Here is a 23,651-nt window from a genome sequence, read left to right on the forward strand (position 1 = left end):
CGTGCCTGGAGGAAACTTGTTGCTAGACAAACACGGCACCATGAGATAACACTCATGGCACCACCACACCCCGACGGCAGTCAGAGCATGGATAAGAAGTCCTCTGTGGGACGTGTCTACAACGGCGCACCAGACCCGCTCACGTACACCAGGACAGAGGTGGGTTTGTTACTACTCAGCCTGAGCCTCTTACCATGAGCACGGAAGATTTAGTGGCAATAAATCCGTGTTGGCTGAGCAACTGAGGATTTACCATGAACAGAAAGAATTCTTTTTGCCTATAGCAGCTCTGTAGGCTACACATGCTCCCTAGATGCTGCCTCCTTAAATGTTCTTTATTAAAACAGAATGTACTGAAATAACGCCTCTTGGAAACGTCTCAGGCAAAACACAGATCCCAGGAAATTCTCAGAAACCTTTCTTTGCACCTGGGTAGAATCCACGCTGCCTTGAGGAATCTCTCTTCTCAGGTCTTCTAAAACATGTCTTCCCCAGCTCTGAAGCATAGACTTGAACTCATCCATAGCCAATGACAGATCATCTATTTCCTGGGGCTCTCCCAACATTTCTTCCAGAGCATGCCTTCATCCTAATGCTTTCTCTATCCAATGGTCTGGGAGATCCACTGGGAAAGTGCCCCACCTACATTAACCATGTTTTAAAAATCACAGTATTCTGTATAATACTGACTGGAACAATAAAGAAAAACTTTTCTCAAGTCAACATAAGGCTTGGAAAACCTGGTCCCAGAGTGAGATAAAATCAGAGTACAGATGACAGCATCAAGAACTGGACAGACAGGGGCGGCCGGTTAGCTCACTTGGTTAGAGCGCAGTGCTCTTAACAACAAGGTTGCCGGTTCGATCCCCACATGGGCCACTGTGAGCTGCACCCTCCACAACTAGATTGAAACAACTGCTTGACTTGGAGCTGATGGGTCCTGGGGGAAAAGAAAAAAGAAAAAGAACTGGACAAACACAAAGACAGTGCAACTCAAAACTATAAGTGATAAAACTTCAGAGATGGCTGGAAATGCCACCGAGGCCAGCAAGAAAGAAGTGAGCCTCCCCTCATGGGGGCACTAGGAGATGACCAGCATAACGGTTGAGACAGAGTAATGGTAAATTGTGTTGTTCTCCCTCCCAGTGTAAAATGATCCATGTGGGGAAGCCTGAAAAGGGAGAGCAGATGGAGGGGCACCGGGATATCACAAAAAGACGCACTATGTCAAGGACAGATTTTGGCAATGAAATGAGGCTATGAAATTCTTTGGGTTGATATTCAAAGAATGAAAATTGCTGCGCTGCAGTGGGGTGTAAACCCTGACCTCGGCACTAGCAGGAGCGCAAAACTTGCAGAGGTACCCAGAGGGACCCTAACCTCTTGTAAAATCATGGGCATCCATGGATTGAATTCAAGGCTCTAAATTGATGGAAAACCAGACTGAGACACGCAATGGAAGGTATATGGCAGTTCTTTGAGGTTTTGCCTCTGTCTTCACCCTGCCCTCAGGAAAGGCAATGAGCCCACTGGCCAGATGGCAAGGGATGCAGTGCCTCCTTGGAGAAGACAGTAACCTAGCTGAGAAAAACGAATGTTGAGGCTCTCAGACCCTCACAAGGAGCTTTGATGTCCATTGGGATGAACTCAGTGCAAGGAAGAAATAGAAAGGAGGCCTTCTGGAAATCTCACTGGACTGCAAGTTTTAGAAAAGTAAGAGCGGTGTCATTTTTGTTATTGTATGCCCTCACCATGCCTGGCTGATAGTTCATGATTCCTGAGAAGCTGCTGAATCACATACAGTAGTGGGACGCTGTGCATGGGTCTCAGAGGTAGCCCATCTAAGGATGGACTCTACCTTTGCATTTACTAGCTGGTGTCCTTAGGCAGCTTTCTCATCTTCAAAGTAACAATGACAACGTCCACTGCACAGAGCTGTGATGAGGATGATAGATAAATAATTTTATTTGTAGTGCTGGCACATTTTCTGGCACACGGAAAGCTAACAAAAGGTAGCCGTCATCATCTATATTTTCATCATTGTCATCTTCTTTTAGTTCTCGCTCAAGTTTGTTGTGGGTACATTTCCAGGCAGTAACTGATACTTTATCCACCAAGCCAGGCAGGCAGCGTCTTCCACTTCTCCCTTAGGTAATAATGGCAATAATCATTACGTACCCTTCCATCTCCCCCAATGAGTTCTAGAATTCTAGAATTTCCCATCCTTCCAGATTGCTAATGTCTGAAATTTCCATCACTTCTTCCTGCTCTTGCTTTGCCTTCTCTCTGCTGCCTGGGAGCCCTGTCCCTCAAGCCCATACCCACGAGGGAGCAGAAGTAACGGCGAAGGGGAAGGGAAGAGAAGAAACGCACTGGAAAGGGTGATCCCTAACACCAATCCAAGTCCCGCTTGTACCCACATGGTGGAGATTCCCACACCTGTGGGCTGGGCCTAGCCTGGCTTCTCTCCTCACCCATCCACTCCTATGAGGAAAGACACAGAAGACTCTGGGTTTTCCCCCAAGCAGCCCTATATGCAACTTCAGGCCTTCATGTCTCCAGACCCTCCTGTTATTCCTCAGGTAGCTCCACTCCTTGCTTGAGGGAGTCTAACTGAAAAAAGAGAAGTAAACGGGGTTGAGGAGGAAGGCTTCTTAGGCCTTGTCTGTTTCCTGTTTTGTTAGAGGTACAAACTCTCACAAAACCTCAACAGTGAGTAGCATCGGTCTCCTCGGAGAGAAGGTTGTAGAGAGAAAGTATGAGGCTGGCTTCTCTTCTGTTTCTCCTCACCTCAGAGTGGGGTGAGGTGACGTGAAGCCTACCTGTCTGAAGAAGCAGGTAGGGCCAGTGTGAGGAGCAGCAGGCGGTTCATTCCTCGTGACCCTGAGGAGAAAAGAAAGAGCAGGAGGCACGGGCTTGAGAAGGGCATTCACTGCAGCAGAATTCTCCTCACTCCACCCAGCACTGTCTTTGCCCCACTAGAGTTTCCACCCAATACCCTTAGATTCATCATTCATGGCTTCTGAGCTGACAGAGTCCCCAGTCTCACTGTCCAGTTAGGTACATCATGGGAGGTGACACAGGAGGCTGCCCATCCCACTGACTGAACCAAGGGTAGGAGGCTGTGAGACCAAAAAATACAGTCTTGTTGCCCATTTTGAACTCAGAAAGGTATTTGTCAAGGGGACATTGGGTGTCATGGTAATTACGTTCAATAGCCAGGATCCCAAGAGCCTGGAAACCCACGCATGCTTGAAACAGCACGTACTCTTGAAAAGAAATCCTTAGACACTCATAAAGATTGATGTTGAAGAAGTGAAACAGAGCATTATTTGTAGGCAGGAAAGCCTGAAAACAAACTTGAAGTTTGTCAATAGGGTCATGACCAAGTAAGTCTTGGTAGATCCAAGCAGTTGGGTTTTATTCAGTCAGTAACCATGGAAAAATGTTTAATAGCACAGAAAAATGCTCAGAATATATGGATAAAGTTGATAATGCTATATAATTAGTGTTATCCCAATGATGCAAATATATACACATAAAGAAAAGACTGGAAAGAAATACAGAAAAATGTTAACAGTGATTATCTCTAAGGCTTGAGATTGGGCTGATTTTTTTTTCACCTTAGTATTTTTCTGCATGTAACATTTTCCTATATTTGATTTTAGCCAAAAGACCAAGAAGTGATGCATTTTTTAAATTTCCCATGATTAGCACATTTATTTTTACCAATTATAAATGCATATTAATTTTAATTAAACAATTAGGAAATAAAGATTTAAAAAGAGAGTGAAAAGTGTCCCTTTGATGACCAAACAGGGCTTCATTCTCTCTTTTCTCAGCGACTAACCTATCAAGAAAAAAAGATCAAGTCATTTAACCCCCCTCTGTGAAAATAAGCATCACTGGCTTTACATTTTTTAGCTTGATTATTTTTAAGGTCTGTATTTGAATTCTGCTGCCACAGGGAAGATTCATGATTTCCCATCTACTCCTCCAAGGGAACCCCAGTGCCCAGCCACTGAGCTGAGCACTGTGCCGTCGTCTGTCCTTCTCCATAAAGAAGATCAAAGAGAGGCAGGCTCTCATACAGGAGACATGGAGAGGTCTCAGGAGATGTCTAGATTGGGTCTCTTGAGTTTCTCAAACTTGTCAAGGTCCAGTGTCTGGAATTCAGCTTTGTGTGGCTCAGAAATTCTGAAAATGGATCCATCTCCACAGAGGGCCGGTGAAGATGGAGACGGGTAGAGGTGAGGCAGAAGGGATGGACAGGACTCAGAAGGCTGTGATCATTTTCAGATGACCTCTCTTCCACCTTGCCCTTCATCCCCTCCCCTGCTCCACCAAATAACCCCACCGACACCACCACCACATACCCTAGCCAAAACGGCTGCAGTTTTCACTGTTTTTTCTTTTTCCATAAATTCCCTAAAAGTCTTTCTGTTGCTACTGGGAAATGACAGCCTTAGGAACATTCCCCTGCAAAAAGGACCCTCAACATCAAAACTGTACTTGGACAACTGATATAATAGGAATGTTAATGTTTACCTGACCTTATGTGTGATTTCCAGGGAAAGTGCTAAGGGCACATCTGCAACCTTGAGAAACCCCCTGTGGGCATCAGGACAGCCTGAGTCAGTCAGCAGCCTTTTCTTCAGGAAGCAGACAATTCTAGAACCCTGAGGGGTGGCAGCAAGAAGTAGCAAATAGCTAGTGGTCACTGTTCATGTTTCTTTATCAACCTGAAAGGAACAAAATTATTTTTTTTTTAAATCCCTCTCCTTCTCTCTCTGGGCTAGGCTTTCTTAACCTTCCTCATCTACCTCCCACAGGGTGGTACCAATAAAGTTGAACCCCCAGTTAAACTTGAATTTCAGATAAACAAAGAGTAATTTTTTTAGTATAAGTATACCCAAATATTGCATAGGACATGTGTATACTAAAAAATATATATATTCATTGTTTATCTGAAATTTAAGCTTAACGAAGTGTCCTGTATTTTTATTTGCTACGCCTCACAACCCTAAGCCCCCAGGCCATATCTTAATTTTGAGAAATCACAGGAATAAAAGACTGAAGGAAATCAACCATTTGCCTGAGATACAAAGGAAAGGGAAGAGTTAAAAAAAAACCCTTTGTTAGTCAGGAATGCTTGTGACTTGGGATTTTAAACTTTAGATTTCAGGAAGAGGGAGCAACAAGTTCTAATCTGGTGATTTCTAATAGCTGGTCGTGTTTAAATTAGCATTAATATTATTTTAATTTAAGGAAAAAGAACTGTCATTTACAATAACGTTAAAGTTGTTTTGTGGTCCAGCTGACACATTTTGGGCTGCTTTGAATTAATTCCTCTTTTATTAGGGGCAGAAGTCCTTCGGGCTACTTTCCAGTTTAGAAATAATCAATTCTTGCTCATCTGTGCTCCTGATCTCTAATGACTGAGCACATGTATTCCTGCCAAGGAACTAACAACAGCCACCTCAGGCCACTGATGGATGTTCTTGGAAAACAGGTAAACTTGATTCAGAGAAATACCTTTGTTGTTGTTTTGAGTAATAACACCTTTATCCCTTCATGTATGGAAGGTTATAAGAATTTACTCACTCAGTACCAAATACGTGGAGTTCTTTGTAAGACGTGGTTGTGCCGCAAGGACTGAACAGTGTCACCTGAGCCGTCCTTCTGCTTCTGGATAAGACTGCATTCAAGTGACACTAGCAGAAGTAGATTTTCTTTAAATCTTGCCTAAGTAGAAAAATCCAATGGTATTCCAGGTAGTGGAAGCCACCATACAGTATTTTAGGGTATCAGGGTTGGTGACTGGGTTCAAGTCCAGGCTTTGCCGGGTACCACCTGTGTGGCCTTGGGCAATTTAGTTACCCGTTCTGTGCTTCAGTTTCCTCTGCTGTAAAGTAAGGGTCCGGTGAGGACGAAATGAGCTAATGTTTGTAAAGTTCTTAGAACAGTGCCCGGCAAAAAGGAGAGATCTACAAGAATGAATGATGACAGCTGTTATTATTTTACACTACTGAGAGAAGTATGAAGAGTCTCGATACTTCCAGAAAGCAATGTGTCAATGTATACCAAGAACCTTAAAGCTGTTCTTAAGCATTTGACACAGTGATTCCAATTTCTAGAAATCCACCCCAAGAAAATAGTTGGAGACGCAGGCGCACACGTAGATACAAAGAAATGCGTCACAGTGTGACTTCTCATAGCCAAGTACCAGTAGCAGCTGAACACCAGGGGACTTGTTAAATAACTAGGGATATATCAATTTGATAGAGTATTTGCCTAGTCCCTAAGTATCATGTTTTTAAGGAATACTTATTTAATGTCATGGGAAATGATTATGATTAACTAGAAAAAGGAAAAAGCATAATAAAACATAATTTTGTTTAATTACATAACCTACAATGACAGACCCGGGTTATAGATCAAAGGCAAGAGCTATTGGCCATGGATTTGTCTTTTTAGACAGAGTTAGACTAATGGTCAATGAGAGAATACTTGAAAATGACATAAGTATATTCAGTCTAACGGAAAGGACAGGAGAAGCGCGGATCACACTAATACACTCATCAGTCCAAAAGAGATAAGAAGTAAAAGGTGTGGAGGGATGGGATGATATGCTCAAAGTGACGCTGAGACTCTGGCCGAGCATGTGGAAAAACGTGTTGCGATCAGAAATTTCTGCCAGGGACTCAGGAGAGTGTGCTGGCAGTAAGTGCCACAGCTACTTGCCGTCCATGGCCAACAAATCAAAGAATGGTGAATTTACCCAAGAAAAATGTCAAGGAAGTTCCCAGATTCTTAATGAAATTTGCCTAGAACATTTAACTTGTAAATATATAACATGTCACACAAAAACATGGGCGGCAGCCAGCAAAAGATTGACTGGATAAGGAAGAAAAACTAGAGAGCCAAGGAGGTTAGACTGGAGATATGAAGCAAAGGACTAGACCACACAATTCATGCCATTTGTTGAGAGGTCATGGAAAGCCAGGGCCTGGGAGATCTTGGTAGGGACCAAAGAAAGTAGTGGTCCCAGGAGTCAAAACAAGGAGTATATAGCATTATCAAGCATTGGGAGCATTTAATCCTACCAACTCCCTCACATGATAGGATTGTGGTTCCTATTTTACCAACAAGGAAACTGAGGCACCAAGATTTAATGGTCACACAGCTAGAAATTACGGGCCTTTTTTTAATTGCAGGTCTGTCATATGGCAAGGACTGGGGATGTATCCAAGCCCCCAGCCCTCTAAACAGTAAGGTGATCATGGGAGGATTTTGCCGTGAGGTTAACACCAAGGAAGAAACCAGAGATCCAATGTTTCCCAGCTTGAGTTTCTCTAATTTGTTTCACACTGCGTTTCCTTACTAATGTTATCCAATTTGGCCAAATCAATGAATAACCAATCATGTTCAAATAGCCAAACATTGAGCTAAACAGTTATCTCATTGAATCTTCACAACCATCCTAGGTGGTAGGTATTATCATTGCGCCCATTTTGCAAATGAGGCACACGATGTTTTTTTGTAAAATGCCTAGAGGTGCACTGATGGTAAGAAAGTTTTCTCCTGAGAGAGTTTTGTCCTCCAGGGTGGGAGGTGACGTGTGTACTGAGACTGTCAGAGAGAGAGAGCCCGACATGCCCACAGGTGCTAAACAAACACAGGGTAGACCTGAGATCTGGCTCAGCTATGACTTTTCTCACTATGGACTCCACAGCAGTCGCCAAAGGCCAAATCCATTCAGTAAACACAGACTTCTGGTAAGCAAGTGCTCTTGCTTTTGCTCAGTGTCAGCTGGAGGTTGCATATGCCTCAAGTACTAACAAGTTCTGCAGAGAGGCCAAGTGCAGAAATCTGTGCCTGAGATTTTCTACTCTTACAAGAAGAATGACCATGTGGGGCGCTTAGCCAAGGTCAACCTGGCATTGGAAGACTGAGCCCAGGCTCTGAGGAGCCAGAGCCAAGGTAGAAAGCTCCAGACGCTGGGAGGGCAGGGACGGGCCGGTGAGAGTAAAAGGCCAAGTGTGGGAATGTTTATTGAAAAGAACATGCTGGGGAGAGCCCAGCCCTCACACCTCAGGGATTTGGGAACTGGCCGTCTGCAATCAAGCCCTGCCAGATGAGTTCAGCCATTTCCACTTCATAAAGTTCTTGGTACAAAAATGAATGGCAAACCCAGCCATGAATGTAATTTCTGAAAGGAGATTATTGAAAAGATGGTTCTGCTTTTTCAAAGTTCACATCTGGTGGTCAGGAGGAGGACGGTAGGGAGAAAAGTTTCTGGCCACTTGCAAATATCCCCAGCACATTCCAGAAACCAATGGCAGGGCAAGGAGGCAACATATCCTCTCAAATTTCTCAGAAGAAGAGGGCTGAAGTCTGAGCAGAAATATGGTTGCCAGAAGACAGTGAAAGAGTGGCAGGGATAGTAAAGGGGACGAGTCATACATTTGTGTCCTCATACACTGAACCCAAAATAACATGACCCTGGACTGCACTCTGGGTGATGGAACTTCAAGGCATACATTAGACAGGCAGCTCGAGGAAGAGACATACTGATTACATATCTAATTTGCTGTCACTATCCTCATGACATCACATATGTCACTGTGGTTTTCCGGATTACTCTCAACTCTGAGTACCCAAATCTATTTTCCCTGATGAGTCGGCTTGATTCTTTTCTTGGCAGTAGTTTCATCTTCTTACTTCCGGTTGCCATCACTTCTCGGATCTTTGTTGATGTTTTTGGTGTCTCTCAAACTCCCAAATCTACAGGAGCTTTTTCTAGACTGCAGAGTCTTCTGGCCTTTCTCACTCCTGATCACTCAAAATGATATCAAACCTCACCAAATTGTCTGGCACTGCTGCTTCTGGATATATATAGCCCAGCTTTTCCCCCTTGATCTTTTTCACTGTGTTCAAGGCTAGTGTAAAGTGAAGTCATCACAATTTCTCTTTTAAGCTTAAGGAATTTGATAAATGAAGTTGTGTGGGGTCCTGGCAGGCAATATGCTTGAGCTAAGTACAGTGACCATCTGTGGACCAGTCTCCTTACTCCTTTATTATCGGCACATACTCAAGTTCAAATTGCTTTGTTAAACTTTTTTGTGTGTCTCTCTTTTCATATTTCAGCTTTATGCAATTATTCCCAAATCTTCCAAACTGACAGTGAGGGAGAGTAATTTGAAAGGACTGCTCAACTTAAGTCTTTTGAAGATTTGCACCATAGCTGCATTTTTCTAATTTCCTGGCATCTACTCTGTTCTCCTGGAGTTTTCAAAAACAGTTGCAAGTGAATGAATATATGTACTAACTGATTCCATCAATACTCTGGGACCGTCCTTTGGACTTTCAGCTTTTGGACATTTTAGATTTTAAAATGCATTTAGCATCTATTAACATTTCCAAAAGAAGGACACGTACATGGGACATGTGCTCAAAGATGTCATGATCTAGTAAAAGACGAGGAACAGGTACCGAGGCACATGTTGTTTCTAAATAGAGAGAATAACGGCTAGAGGAAAGAAGACAGTTAGAAAATTAATTAATTATCCTTATGTTTATAATTACAGAATTGATTTTGTCCACTTTATCAGCTTGGGAAGCAAAATAAAATAAAATGTCCCATTTTGCTATCCAGAGAGCAACTTTCTTTCCCCCGGAGATCCTTTTCCTTCTTATAAGAACCAAGGGTGAGTTCTGACCCTAATTGCTACAGTGAAATTGGGTTTAACCAACAGAAGAGATTTGGACCCTTACACTGCTGAAGGCATTTATCTCGCCTCGTGGTATCACTGGCTGGCAGACTTGCATTCTCATCTCTGTTGTAACTGGAGCTGGGGTGTTCTCCTTTGAAGTGGCAGCTCTTCTACCAACCCCCCAAAGTTTTGGGGACTCAAGTATGGCTTTACGAAGCCAAAAGCTTTATCCCTCTGCCAGGGAAAGTCAAAACTGCTTCTTGTTTTGACTGAAATTTCATTGAATTAACAGGTTAATTTGGGAAGAATTGACATCTTTTTAATATTGAGTCCCATTGATTACCATGAATGACTCTTAATTTAGTCAGGGTTTCTAGCATGTCCTTTGGTAAAGTATAACCATTTTCTTCATGTAGGTCTTACTCTTTTATTGTTAGATTTGTGCCTGTGTGCTTTATAGCTTTTGTTGCTTCTGTGAATAGGATAGTTCTTTCCTTTACACTTTACACCTGAGCTTCACTATACCCCAGATATCTTCAATCTGACTACCTTGCTGGACTATTTTGTTAGTTCTAGTGGTTTTACACTTGAGCTTGGATTTTCTGGTTGGCGTTCTCTTTATTTCCAATCTTTATACATTTCTTTTTCTTATCAAATGGCTACGACCTCACCACCAGTGTTGCATAACAGCAGCAATAGCTGGGTTCATTGTCTTATTTCTGCATTTAGGGGTCTGCTTCAGTAAACATAGTGTTTGTTGTAGTTTCATGGTAGCTATTCTTTATATAGAAAAAAAAAGAAAAAAAACAGATAGATTTTTTTATCCCAAATTTGCTAAGATTTCTTACCAGAAAAGATACTGAATTTTATCAAATGCAAAATCTCATGAAACACAGAGTTTTTACAATTGTTGATAATTCAGAATAAGCTTACCTTACCACAGCTTCTATGCTTTTACAACCTTTCCAAATTGATTTATATCATTGCAAAATATCTATAAATAAATGTCCTTCTTTGGAAAAGCGGGCCTTTCTTTATCATGGTGGAACCTCATTTTTAGAGTTGTTAGCAGGACGTGATGTAAAAAGTGAATCATTGTTCTAAATGACATTCAGATAACAGAATAACATAAAAAATAATCAAAATTGTGAGTACTAAAGCTCAAATTATAATTGTCATTTTCACACTCTAATGAAGAGAACAAAACTTCAAATCTTACCTTTATAAATCTAATCAATTTCTCCATTCTGAGTCTTAAAATACATCCCCTTTTCACAATATATTTTGTTTCCCTCAAACTCCTAACTCCCCAGGCTCAGTCTCAAGAAAGGACCAGCTAGAAAGAAAAATTGTAGTTCTCCTGTATACCTAAGAATCATACTTCACCTAAAACAAACAATTGGTAAAAATCCAGACCCAACAGGGATGGAATATTCAACAGCTTTGCCTTTCATGTGAAGAAGAGGGAAATAGGCTGTTATAGAATGGGGACCAATATTAGCCAATGTCTGGAAATGTCAAAACGATTAACATGAAATACTAAACTCATGTGAAATCAGTGCTCTAATGGTGTAACTCCTGAATGCTCTCTCTACCATATTGCACACCAGGATTAAGAAAACAGGCCTTGAGTGTTTCACAATAGTGCCCTCTTCACAGCTGACCTCGTGTGCTTTCCAAAGTCCTTAATTCTGCCACTTTCAGCATCCCTGTCTTTGTGGATTTATGATGTGTTGCCAATATTATTACTTTCCCTGCTTCCACCCCTTCCACCCCAAATATTTTAGGCATTGTAAGTAACACATTTCCACATAAGGGTGCTGAAAAGTCAAGAAGCAGAATTTCTCAGCAAGAGGAGCTGTAGGTAAAGCGCCCCGCCCTCTGCCTTCTAAGCTAGCCCCCAAAAGGCTCTGTACACTACTTAGAAAGATAAAATGTAGAAAACAAGTATATCCCAAAAGACAGAAAGGATGCTTCAGGGCAGAGATTCGCCCCCATTTCCCAACAAGGTGAGCGCCAGGCCAGCTCTGGGAGCAAGAGAGGTCCTCCGACTTTCCAGGGCATACTTGATGCCCTTAGCAGGAACTGAATGCCCATACCTACTGGTCTGTGGGATCCCGGTGGCGTTTTTCACGTCCATGAGATTTGGTACAGTGGAGAACCAGCCAGTGCTTCCAGCCACTATCACGTTTGTGAGAAGTAAAGCACTGACTGATTAGGACATGGCATTTCATGACAAATTTCCTGACTCTTCTGAAATAGAACTACTATTGTTACTCTGATGTCTCTTTGATTATGTAAATCTGGGACTCTTTTGTACCCTCTCTGAATTAAGTACTTCTTGACGGATTATTTTTCCCTTGCTGATAATGCAAAGCAAAAGCGGGTCAAATAATGACTCCTGGCCTAACACTCTGCTCTCACCTGTTAGATCATTTCACCCAGAAACTATCCCAATCCCTGCATCAGTTTTTGGCCCTTGTAGTGGATATTATAGTGACCCACCAAGAGTGCCATCCACCCCTCTAGGACCAAGGCTCGCAGACCCCAGAGTGTTGGCTACTGATAGCTCACAGCTGAGTCTCTCTGCAGGATTTGCCCTGCACTAAAGGGAACTGCCTCACCCAAGGCGACAGCGACTCCTTGAGGCCAGCCCCATCCAGTCACTGATCAATGGAGCGGGTACAAGACTCTAGCTCCCTAGCCTCCATGGGGACAAGTCTGAGAAGCCCGCCCAGCTCCAGGGCTCCCCATGGAATCCCCTGAGGTTTCTGGTACAAAACACATTGCAATTTAACTTCTTCCTTTGCCCCATTCTGCTTCTCTCACTCCTCACAAGTATCGATCCTATAATCACTACCCAGTGTTCAGCTGCACATAAATCTCCATCTCAGAATCTATGTCCCAAGGAACTAACACAAGCCCCTTCCTCCCTCTGTTGTTCGGTTGCTAATTTGCTGTCTGCTTATTGCTTCTTCATGTAAACAGATACCTCTATCTATATGTGCATGTATGTATTGGGTGTGTTTGTACTGTAGGGCCATACAGATCTTTTTTACATTTTGTCTACATTTGGTCCAATCAAGGCTTCTTTCCAATGACAAAAGTCTGACCTGAGATGGCTTAAGGAACGGGGTTCGATCAGCTCACAGAATGGGAAAGTTCAAGAAGCAGTCTGGCTCTAGCAACAGCTGGTCGGGGTTCAAACAATTGTCACCAGGACCTATGTTATTTTTCTCACTCTATCTCTTAGCCCTGTCACTACCATGTTGGATTCATTCTGAAAGGGGCTGCATCAGTTAGCTATTATCACAATGATGACGCCAAGCCAGCAACCACAAAATATCAGAAGCATTCAACAATAAGCATTTCTTCCTCACACATCTGCCAGTCAGCTGATGTCAGCTGGGCTTACTCACCCCCTTTGGGGGTCAGCTGAGGTCAGCTGAGTTAGGCTCTGGGTGGCGCTGCTTCACACGGGGGTCCAGCGAAGCTTGGTTCCTTTATGCAGGTTGCGGACTCACCTTGAGGTTGGGCGGATGGGGGTAGCAGCTGTGCTGAGAGCTTCTTCTCGCTGCCACCGTAGAGGCACAAAGAGCAAGCCCAACTGCACACGCCCATTTCAAGCTTCTGCTTGTGTTGCGGCTGCTACCATCTCATTGGCTGAAGCAAGTCACATGGAAGAGCCCAACTCTGGGGCTGCCCAGGATAAGGTAAGGCGCACCACCAAGCCCCAAGTCGGTGCAGCGACAACTTACACCCCTCTCATGGAGGTGGGTGGGGGGAGGAAGGTAAATGTTTGAACAGTAATCGAACCTAACACTGATTCCTTCCCCCATCGCAGTCCCAACTACACATAATCTCGTCAGTACATATTTTCCATCCACAGTTGAGAAGCCAAGTATGCGGAGGGCCCACTTAAATTACACGCAGATTTTCAACTGCGCAGGTGGTTGCGCCCCTAAACTAACCCCCGCGTTGTTCAAGGGTCAACTGTAGTAACTTCTTCCCAGCTTCTCCTTGGGGAGAAGGATGCCTGCCTGGAGACCCAGCAAAGTTATTTCTCCTGGCCCTGGTGCATCCTCGCCCATCTCTATCAGTCCCTATGACAAACCGGACCACCTGTGGTTGACTAAAGCTGGGAAAGCGGATAACGTTTTTCAGACTGCACTGCACAGGTTAAACCAGGACATAGTTACAAGAATGAGCGTCAAAGGGTCCCGGGAGGCAAGCAACCATAGAGTGTAGGGACCTCATTCCTCCTGCCCTCCACTCTCTTCCCCTGCTCTTGCTCTAATGTCCCTGTTTCTCGTGGGCTTTTATCCATTACACTCCTATTCTGCTCTTGGGTTCTGTACGTGACAGTCTTGCTTTGGCCTCTGGAGTGCTGGGCTCAGTTTCCCTTATGCTTGCCTTGCGTCTCAGGCTGCCCTCTACAAATGCTCTCAAAATTGCCCTTTCTCCTAGGCCTCCTTCCAGAAAGGATCAGTCTCAGGACACCTATTTCTCCGCAGGTACCCACCCCAGCTGCTGGGGCCTGGTACCAAAGACCACCCTGGCATCACCCTTTTCTTCCCTGGGTCATGGGGACTACCCCAACCCTCCCAACCTCTGCCAGAGGCTGCAAGCTGCCAGGCCCCACACTGGCCACCCCGATGGCCGCGTCCCTGGACCTGACAGATCTCCTGCAGCTGCCCGGGGGCCTCTCTCAGGTCTGTTCTACAGGAGAGAGATTTATTTCCCTGAAGTTTTAGGGCAGGAAAAGACTTGCTTCCTGGAGGTATGCCAAAAAGGAGGTAATCCACCCAGGAAACAAACAAGACCCTTTTCTCTATAGTCTTTCCTGCTTCCCCATGTCAAACCCTCCCTGCTCCCCCCGAGTGAAAGGAAAGCTGTCAGGATCAAAGTCCCATATTTGTGATGAACTGCTGCTGGCTGGACCCCGCACAGGAAGGGCTGCCAGCACTTTAACTCCTTCCTACCCACTCTGTGCTGGCTGCATATGTAAGACTGCTGGAGTCATGTTTCGGTAAATGACACATCTTTTTACGAGCAGAGAGCCGTGACAACTAGAAAGTTTGAAAGAATGATTAAGGACTCAAAAGGCAACAAAGTCTGCCGTGGAGTATTTCTTGATCTCTGTGGCTTCATAATAGATGACCAAATATTTTTGCCCCAGGATAGTGAAAAAGACGAAGAATATGGACTCTGGAGGTAGACTGGTTATATTACTCTCTGTTCCCTCTCTCTCTCTCTGGCTGGGAGACCTCCAATAAGATATTTAACCTTTTTGCACCTCAGTTTCCTCATCTGTGAAGTGGAGATAAGAATTATAGGGATCTCACGGTGGTGTTAGAAGGAATAAAGAAGACCATGCACATGATACACTTAATCCAGTGTCTGGCACATAGTCATTAACTTTCATTGTGGTTATCATTATTACTATTTTTGTTATTCCAAAGGAGAAGGGGCACAGTACCCAGGCTAGCCGAAAGCCAAGTATCCTAAGTTACAAGATGTGCTCTGCATAACCAAAAATCACACAGCCTCAGAGTGTCTGGGCCTTGAGGTTCTGTAAAATAAGCATGTGACAGAATCTTGCCACGCCTCCCAAGACAATACAATGTGATTATTTTCCAAAGAAAAATGAGTTACAGCCTAAGATTACTGAGCAACCATATGGGCAGAACTGGGAGCAAGATTACATCATCCGCCAGCCCCAGACCTTTCATTCCCTACATATCTTCCAAGGACACTCACAACAGTGAGAAATAGGGGTTTGCAAACTAATAGGAGAAACAAAGATACATATACAATACTAAACATACATCTGTAGTAAGTGCTCAAAAATAGAAATAAAACACTCTGCAAGGATTTTGCAACTCTGTACATGCTTAACTCCACACTTCCTTGCGGAGATTTTAAAGTCTTCCTTGTGGAACCCATCTTAAGTGACTTCTAACTCATGGCAGAGTTGTCAAGAGAGTACCTACTCAGTGCTTTTGACATTCTAGATTGTTCCATTGAATTGTAAATGAGAACAGGATGGGACTTTGACAGTTGGGCCCTAGCAATTTCCAAGAGGTTTCACTTCTTGGCAAATAAATTTTATTAGCTTACTTAAATGAGGTTACAGCCATGAAGACTTCCTGATACCCACTACCGTCACCCAACCTGGATCTGGAACCGTTGTAAACCATAGCACCCCAAATGAGGATGGCCACAATGCCTGAGGAAACCGCAGTGAAAAACGTGTCACTTGTGGTTTCTTTTCCTAGAGCCATATTAAGGAGAAACAGGGTGGTTTCGAGAAATAAACTGTTAAATTTATAGAGTGAAAAAAAAATCTTAGTTTTAATTATAGTCTAGACTGCCTATCTTGGCAACCATCTCACCCAACACAGAGTAATTTGTGGAAATGTGGGGTCAGTAGGACAGCAAAAAATGAGGGGTAGCTTGTCTTAGCATGAGGTAGGAAACCCACTTCCTCTCCACCTGCTGAACAAGCAAGTAGATAGAAAATAAATGAAGGGTAAAGTACTGAGATAAGGCTCTTATCTAAAAATCCAGTAGAAATGGCAATAATAGTACTTCCAGATTATTTATTCCTCTGGTATTTATATAAAAAGGAGAACTTCCCTCATTACTGGACTTAAAATGCTGTCAAGTGGGAGAACATTCTCTGCTGACCGTGAGGAAACCACAGAAGGTCTATACTTTAAGGCCTTCGGATTTTCTTTTGTGCAACTATGTTTTAAAATGGTAGAGAATAAAAGCAGTTGATCTATTTAAAGAATTCTGGCAGAAAGTCAGGCTCAAAAAACTTTTTTGACACTTCGGTTTTAAGCCAACTAAGGCATTGAAGAAGAGGGAAGTGGGCGTAGAGCAAAGCAAACAACATGGGAAGACCATTACCATGAGAAGTCTTTCCTCACTAAAGCGAAGGAGGAGGAGGAAGAGGAGGGAGAAGAAATGGAGAAAAAGAAAAGAGAAGGAGGGGGGCAGAGGACGAGACAGGAAGAAGAAAACACAGAGGGCTTCAAACAGATTAATAATAAAGACACGGACTTCCTTGCTTTAATCCATTTTTTATATTGCGATTTAAAAAAGGATGTGATGAAAAGCATTGGGAAAATTTCCTTATTGCTACTAAAACAGTCTCTTACAAATAAAAGACCTATGATTTAGAAAAAGAGAGATGAGCCCTGACTTACAATGAAAGGCCAATAGAGCCAATGTTGAATGAATGCTGCCAGATAGCTAGTCAACCCCGCAGTGGGAAGAGAGGTGGCTTCTGGTAACAGCCACGGACAGCTCTTCATTGATGGTGTGAACCAGTGAACTCTTTGGTCGGAACTGCCTCTAAGTTGTGCAGGCCTCAAAGAAAGAGTAAAAACAGAGGCACTTATACTTTATGTTTAAATAGTTTGAAGTTTTAAGTCAAGCTCACAAACTCTTAGAAAATATATTTGCTATTTAACACATTTATTTCTATTTGACAAGTATTCCTTCATATTAACAACATTAAAACAACAAAATCAAACAATAGAGGCAATTATATGAAAGTCAGTAAAATAGCAAAAGGTCTGGGTATTCTGTTGATGGCCAGTGATGTTTAGATGAGTAATAAAATGAAAGCATACATAATTTATAACTTATTATGTATTCATTTCATAAAATAAACAGTCCATACCTTCATTTAAGAAAAATTTAGGTTCAACTGACTACTGTTATAAAGGATAAAAATACAAGTAAAATTATATTTAATGTGCATAAAATTTGCATATGTCTTACCAAAATGTAAATTAAGCTAAATGTAAACATTTTCAAATAATTAGAAGTGTTTTTCATTTGTGAATTCAAAAGTTATTTTTTTAAAATATTGATATTATCTCTTAAAATTAAAAATCAAAACACAAATTATACGTAATATGAAAGTTAAATCATACTTATTTAAATAAAGCTGAATTTTTATTTAACTTTCTGAAAATCTTAATTAAATCTTATTCAGTATTTTTCTAAAAAATAAAATGATTTCCAATTCTAGCCAATCCAGTGGCCATTAATTATCAATGTAAAGAATTGGTATTTTGCTTTGTGCATTTCAAGTCTAGACGTACATGCGTGTGTGTGTGTGTGTGTGTGTGTGTATGTGTGTACGAGTCTACACATTCAACAGTAATATGAGTCATTTAATGTCATAAAATGTTCCTCAGCCACCATGACAACTGTTGGGAATACACAATAATTTGTGAGTACCTCTGAAACCACTTTTTAGAACACGAAGCAAGTAAATGGACCCTAGGAACTCTGAAAAGATTTTTTTTTTAATGCAAAATCTATGGTATTCACGCAGAGAAAGAAGGGTTTGACAAGTTGGTAAAATTTGTGTTTTCTCTAACGGGATGCTTCTGCTGCCCCATTCTTCCCATACTCCGTGCCTACCTCAATCCCAGCTGTAGAAGGAAACACAGACCTTTGTGGCATGTAGACTGTCACCTTTTGTCTACAAAGAAGGACAAAGAAATATGGAGGATCAATTCCCTTGGTCTTAAACATTGTTAAGTCACAAGAACGGGCTTACCACCGCCACACCTCTTGCCAAAGGGAACCTCTTGCCTGATTTCTAGCTCAAAAGGGTACTTGGCCTGTTTTTGAACTTTATATAAGTGAAATGGTGTAATATGAACTCTTTTGTGTCTGGCTTGTTTCTCTGGGTATTGTGCTTATGAGGTTCATCCGTGCTGCTGTGTGAAGTTGTAGTTTGTTCATTCTCAGTGCAGTCCAGTATTTCAGTGTGTGAATATATCTCAATTTATTTACCCATTTCACGCCTGTTGCTAGGAATGTTCTAGTGTATGTCTTTTGATGACCATGTCTACTGGGGGTATACCTCAGAGTGCAATAGCTGGGTCATAGGGTATACATGTATGCAGCCAGTATAGACCACGCCAAACAATTTCTAAAAGTAGACGGATGAATTTACACTTTCACCAGCAGCACAGGATAGTATCAGCATCTAATTTTAAGACACTGACTGAGAAAGGACAATATACCCGTGACTTGGCTTCTTGTAGTCACGGGTTTTGGGGAAGAGTTATTAATGACTTCTCTTCCAGTTCTCTATTTTGGCTTGTTAGGCAATGTGATGACACACAATGCCTTCACTACAAACCTCACACCCTTTAGTATACTGCCCGCCACTAAGTGTATTTAGTGGGTCCCTGTCCATCTTTCCTAAAATTGAAAGTCCTCTTTGGCTGCTGTGCATGCTGATGGTCCAAATGGACAATTATGATTAAAACACGTATACATGCATAGAGTGGAAGCAACCTTTGAGCAAAAGAAATATTTAAGAAATATTTGTTGAATAAAGGCATTTACAGGATAATTTCCTACCAAGCAAAATCTAATTTACCAATGGAGAGTAAATGTTTGCCCCAAGGTCTCCCAGTTTCCCCTTCCTCAGCCACAATTTCTCTCTTGATACACAATGCCATGGGCTTTGCTGTTACTGTAGCCCCCATCAGGGTCAGGCACGACCCCAGATCTGCTCCTTCTGCTATGTGGGAAATGTTGAAACAAACTAGTCATCCCTCCCCCATCAGATTCTAGCTCCTGGAGAACTGGTGACGCCAAAGCTCGAAGCTGACACTGTCTAATTGTCTCTGAGCAGGAATGTCTGAATGGCCCCATTTGAATCTCTCACTTTCATGTGGCAATGGGAAAAGCAGGCCGTTTGCACATGACGGATAGAGTGTAAGACTTGCTGTAAATGTTGTTTATACTGCCTAGGGCAGATCAAATGACTTGAAGGATTAACATATCAGAATAAAAAGACTCAGATGCATGAGGAAAAGCCAGAAAACCCCACTCTCCTCAACACTGAGTCATTTTTTGACAGATTCAACTTGGCAAAAAAATTATGTTGGGATATAGTCCCTGCTCTGTTATAGGAGACTTTGGAAACAAAATGTAAAAAGGCAACTGTTGCATGAAACCATTAGACCCAGATCTGATTCTCTTCCTCTGTCCACTCTTGGAGGGATCTGCAAGCCAGGGAGGATTTGCAGGCAGAACCTGCACCCGTAGGTGTGACCTTCTCCTGGCCCATTTCTTTTCTTCTTCCATTCTCAAGGAGGTAGACGCCCAGAGCTAGTACTAAGTCCTGCTGATAATCAGCAGCGTGTGCAGTGATGAGCTCAGTACAGAGCCACTTCCGTCTTCCCGCCGTTCACACACATCTACCATAACTGCTGGGAGCACAGGAGGATCACCTGGCTGGATCACTTCGGGAGAGCCATCCTTCCTTTATACATCATGCTGGTCTCTACCTCAGCAGCCAGTCCCGTAGCCAGTATTTATGTTCACTTTCAAATCCCTGTGTCATATTACAAGTAGCACTAAATTCCTACTGCTGCCTTTTGGGGTGAGGGTTATAGTATTTTTCCAGAACTGTTTATTTAAAATTCCAAGTTATTATTTCTTCTTGGTGGTTAAAAGTCCAGTTGGAAAGGTTTTCCACAAGACTGAGAATTCCTGAGAAACCCTGACAATATTCAGCATTCATGATTACCTAGACGGACATATTTTATGAAAATTGCATTGCCTTTGAATGCCTTCCCATGAATGAGCTCGAATGTTGAGATTCTATTAGATTGGATTTCAGAACATATTTAACATATTTCCATCTGGCAACCTGGGGATGTCTCTCAATAACAGGGATTATAAAAGGATTGTTATTTGGTATAAAAACATTTGCTCGGGATGGACAAGACTTCCTGAAAAATGTTGTACATCTTTATGGCTGACATTTTTGTTGTTTTGAATTAGGTGGGGGTTTTTTCCCCACCAGTTTGAAATATTTCATTATAAAATTCTTCCTATCCTACCTCAAACAAAGCTGGCAATTTTCCCTCAGAATTGTAAGAACTCAAATTAAGTCATATCCATGAAAATATTTTTATTAGTGGGAAGCCCAAGTTTCCCATACTTATATAAATATAATGATGCTTATATAGTTTCTCATTTCTTAGGCTGGTGATCCAAGGAGCTGAAACTGGGACTACTCCTTAAAATTTAATTTTTTTAATGATGGACTTCATGTTTAAAGGAAATTAAGATTTTTTTCTTTTATTCCCAAAAGATTTCTTAATTTGTGAGCATTACAACACTTAGAAATATCCAAATAAAACAACACTGAGGACTCAATCTTTTGTGCAAAGAGGAAAAACATTGACATGGTGAGGCAAAGTCAAATTCAAGGATGGAACAAGAATAAATGGCACGAAATCCTGGAGAGAGAGACAGAAACAATAGGCATCCATATTCACTCAGACAAATATGAAAGTCTTCACTCACAGGTGTCTTTAGACATAATCAAGCCACAGGTTAAGAAGACAGTAAGTGTAGAATAATTCCATGAAGGACAGATGTGTGGTCTGGTTTCCCTTCTGAGGGCTCTGTCTCCATGGGTCAGTTAGAGGTGTCCAATGTTGATCACCAATCCAAATGTCTAAAATCTCATCTATGAAACTCAAAACATACCCTTTCATTTGGCCAGCTATCTACTTCTCATTGGAAAGTTCAAGAGGTTACTCTTCGGGAGTATGAACTATGTGGAGGTACAGTAATTCCTTCATGCTATGTGAGCAATCAATTTGGAGCATTTCAGTAAAGCAGTTTTAAAGATGGCAGAGTAATGCGCTTTCCACCTCTTCCTCCTCTCAAAAATTACCCTAAAAGAAAAAGAACTAGAAAGTGAAAACCACAGAATCCATCTCTTTTAAAACTAGAAGACATATGCAAATACACACTGCAATTTACGAAGACAGAAAGTAGATAGGGAAAGGTACAATGACATAGCAGAATGGAGGAAAGTCAAACCTAAGGATCTTCAGAGGAGATATTGATAGAAATTGTCCTGAAAGAAAAGACAAAGGAATTGGAAGCTCTGGGAACTCATGATGGGATTATTCTTACTGAAAGAGGGAAATGGAGCAACAGGGGAATTGGTTCAAGACTCAATAAGAGGAGACTTTTGCTTCAAGCAGTAGGGCAGAGTTGATACAATAAAGTTCCCTCCTGCCAAAATGCAATTAAGAGTCTAGATAAACTACAACAAAGATCATTTTATGCATTTTGGGATTACTAAAAAGTAAGAAAAATCTCTAATTTCCTTCCATGCACCTTCCTTGGAAGGGGAAAAAATAAAAGCTGGCTGAATCACAAAAGTTTAAGTTAAAAACAAACAAACAAACAAAAAAAAAACAAACGAAAAAAAGACAAAGAGGATACAATACAGAGGATTGCCAAAACTAAAACTTGGTTACTTCAAAAAATAAAACAGACAAATTTTTGGTTATTTTAGTCAAGAAAGAAAGAAAGCATGATGAAAATGTAATAGAAATGAAAGGGGTACTTAAATATAGACATGGCAAACATTAAAAACAGTTAGTGAATATTATGAATATTATGATATCTATAAATTTTAAAATAGTTGCAATGAGCAAAATCTTAGAAAAATTAAGCCTAGTAAAAATGAAATCAAGAAGAAATAGAAAGTCTGAAGAGTGTTATAACCACTGAAGAAATAAAATCAGTAGTTAAAATAATCCCACAAAGAAAACATGAGGCCAAATGTTATTACAGGTGAACTCTACCAAACTACTAAAGAACAAATCATTCCAATCTAATACAAACTCTTCTGGAAAACTGAAGAGAAAAATACCCTAACTAACTGTACAAGATCTGTATACTATAATGCCAAAACCAGCTAAGAACAGAATGAAAAGGAAAAATTATAGGGTACTCTCATTCATGAACCCAGATGCCAAAATCTCACTCCCAAGTAAGTCTGGAACCAATTCTACCAAGTTAAGTTTATCTCAGAAACAAAAGGATGGTTTAACACTAGAAAACCCATACTTATAAATTGCCAAAATAACATATTAAAAACTAAAAATGATACCATAATTTTAATAGATGCAGAAATGCATTGAATAAAATTCAACTGCAATTCATGATAAAACTGTTATCACACAAAGAATAGAAGGAAATATCTTTAATTTGATAATCTCCCAAAACTACAACAACAGCGTTCTCAGAGGTGAGAATAATTATTTTCCTTAAAATGAGGACCAAGATGGAGATTTCTGCTAACACTGTGATGTTCAGTCATGTAGTGGGCATCCTTGCCAATACAGTAAAGTTAGAAAAAAAAGCAGTAACCATGGAAGAAAAGAATGATAAACTTGACTACATTAAAATTAAGAATTACTGTTTACAAGAGATATACTATAAAAGTCACCATAAAGAAAGTGAAATGCAACAAACCAGGAGGAAGAGTATCACATGTGTAAAAGAACAAAGATTAATATCCAGAATGCAGAAAGAATACCTACAACTAAATTGTTTTAAAAAGATAGTCAATAGAAAAAATGGCCAAGCATCATGGATAAACTTTTTCACATCAGAAGGAACACATAGCAATCACCTAGGAAACAGGGCTGTGCATCATTAGTAACGGAGGAACTTCTGATTAAACCTGTGATGATTTACACATACTCCATTGGCAAAAAGAAAAGTCCAATCACACAAAGTATTGACAAGGATACAGGATTTCTATATATTGCTGGTGGAAGTATAAATCGATACAAGCATTTTGGTAAACGATTTTGTCATTTTCTTGCAAAATGGAAAATGCACGTACACTATATGACCCAGCAAATTCATTCTTAGGTATATGCCCTAGAGAAGTTCTTGCACATTGTGATACATAAAATAATGGCCCCTCTCCCAAAAATGTCCACATCCTAAATCCCAGAACCTATGAATATGCTACCTTACACGGCAAAACGGACTTTGCAGATGTGATTAGGTTAAGGGCTTTGAGATAGAGAAGTCATCCTAGATTATCTGGATGAGCCCGGTGTA

General features: G+C 41.4%; 1 long non-coding RNA gene across 1 annotated transcript; it reads right to left on the minus strand.

Annotated features, from left to right (window-relative positions):
• Window positions 1–1,885: 1,885 nt before the first annotated feature.
• On the minus strand, window positions 1,886–4,893 carry LOC141570077 (uncharacterized). The gene is made up of 3 exons (XR_012493923.1): window positions 4,554–4,893; window positions 2,823–2,883; window positions 1,886–2,146 (listed from the first exon to the last, which is right to left on the minus strand). It is a non-coding gene; the product is annotated as an uncharacterized LOC141570077 (long non-coding RNA).
• Between the last annotated feature and the right edge of the window lie 18,758 nt (window positions 4,894–23,651).

This window comes from Rhinolophus sinicus, linkage group LG02 (assembly GCF_036562045.2).
Source record: "Rhinolophus sinicus isolate RSC01 linkage group LG02, ASM3656204v1, whole genome shotgun sequence".
In the NCBI taxonomy this organism is placed as follows: Eukaryota; Metazoa; Chordata; class Mammalia; order Chiroptera; family Rhinolophidae; genus Rhinolophus; species Rhinolophus sinicus.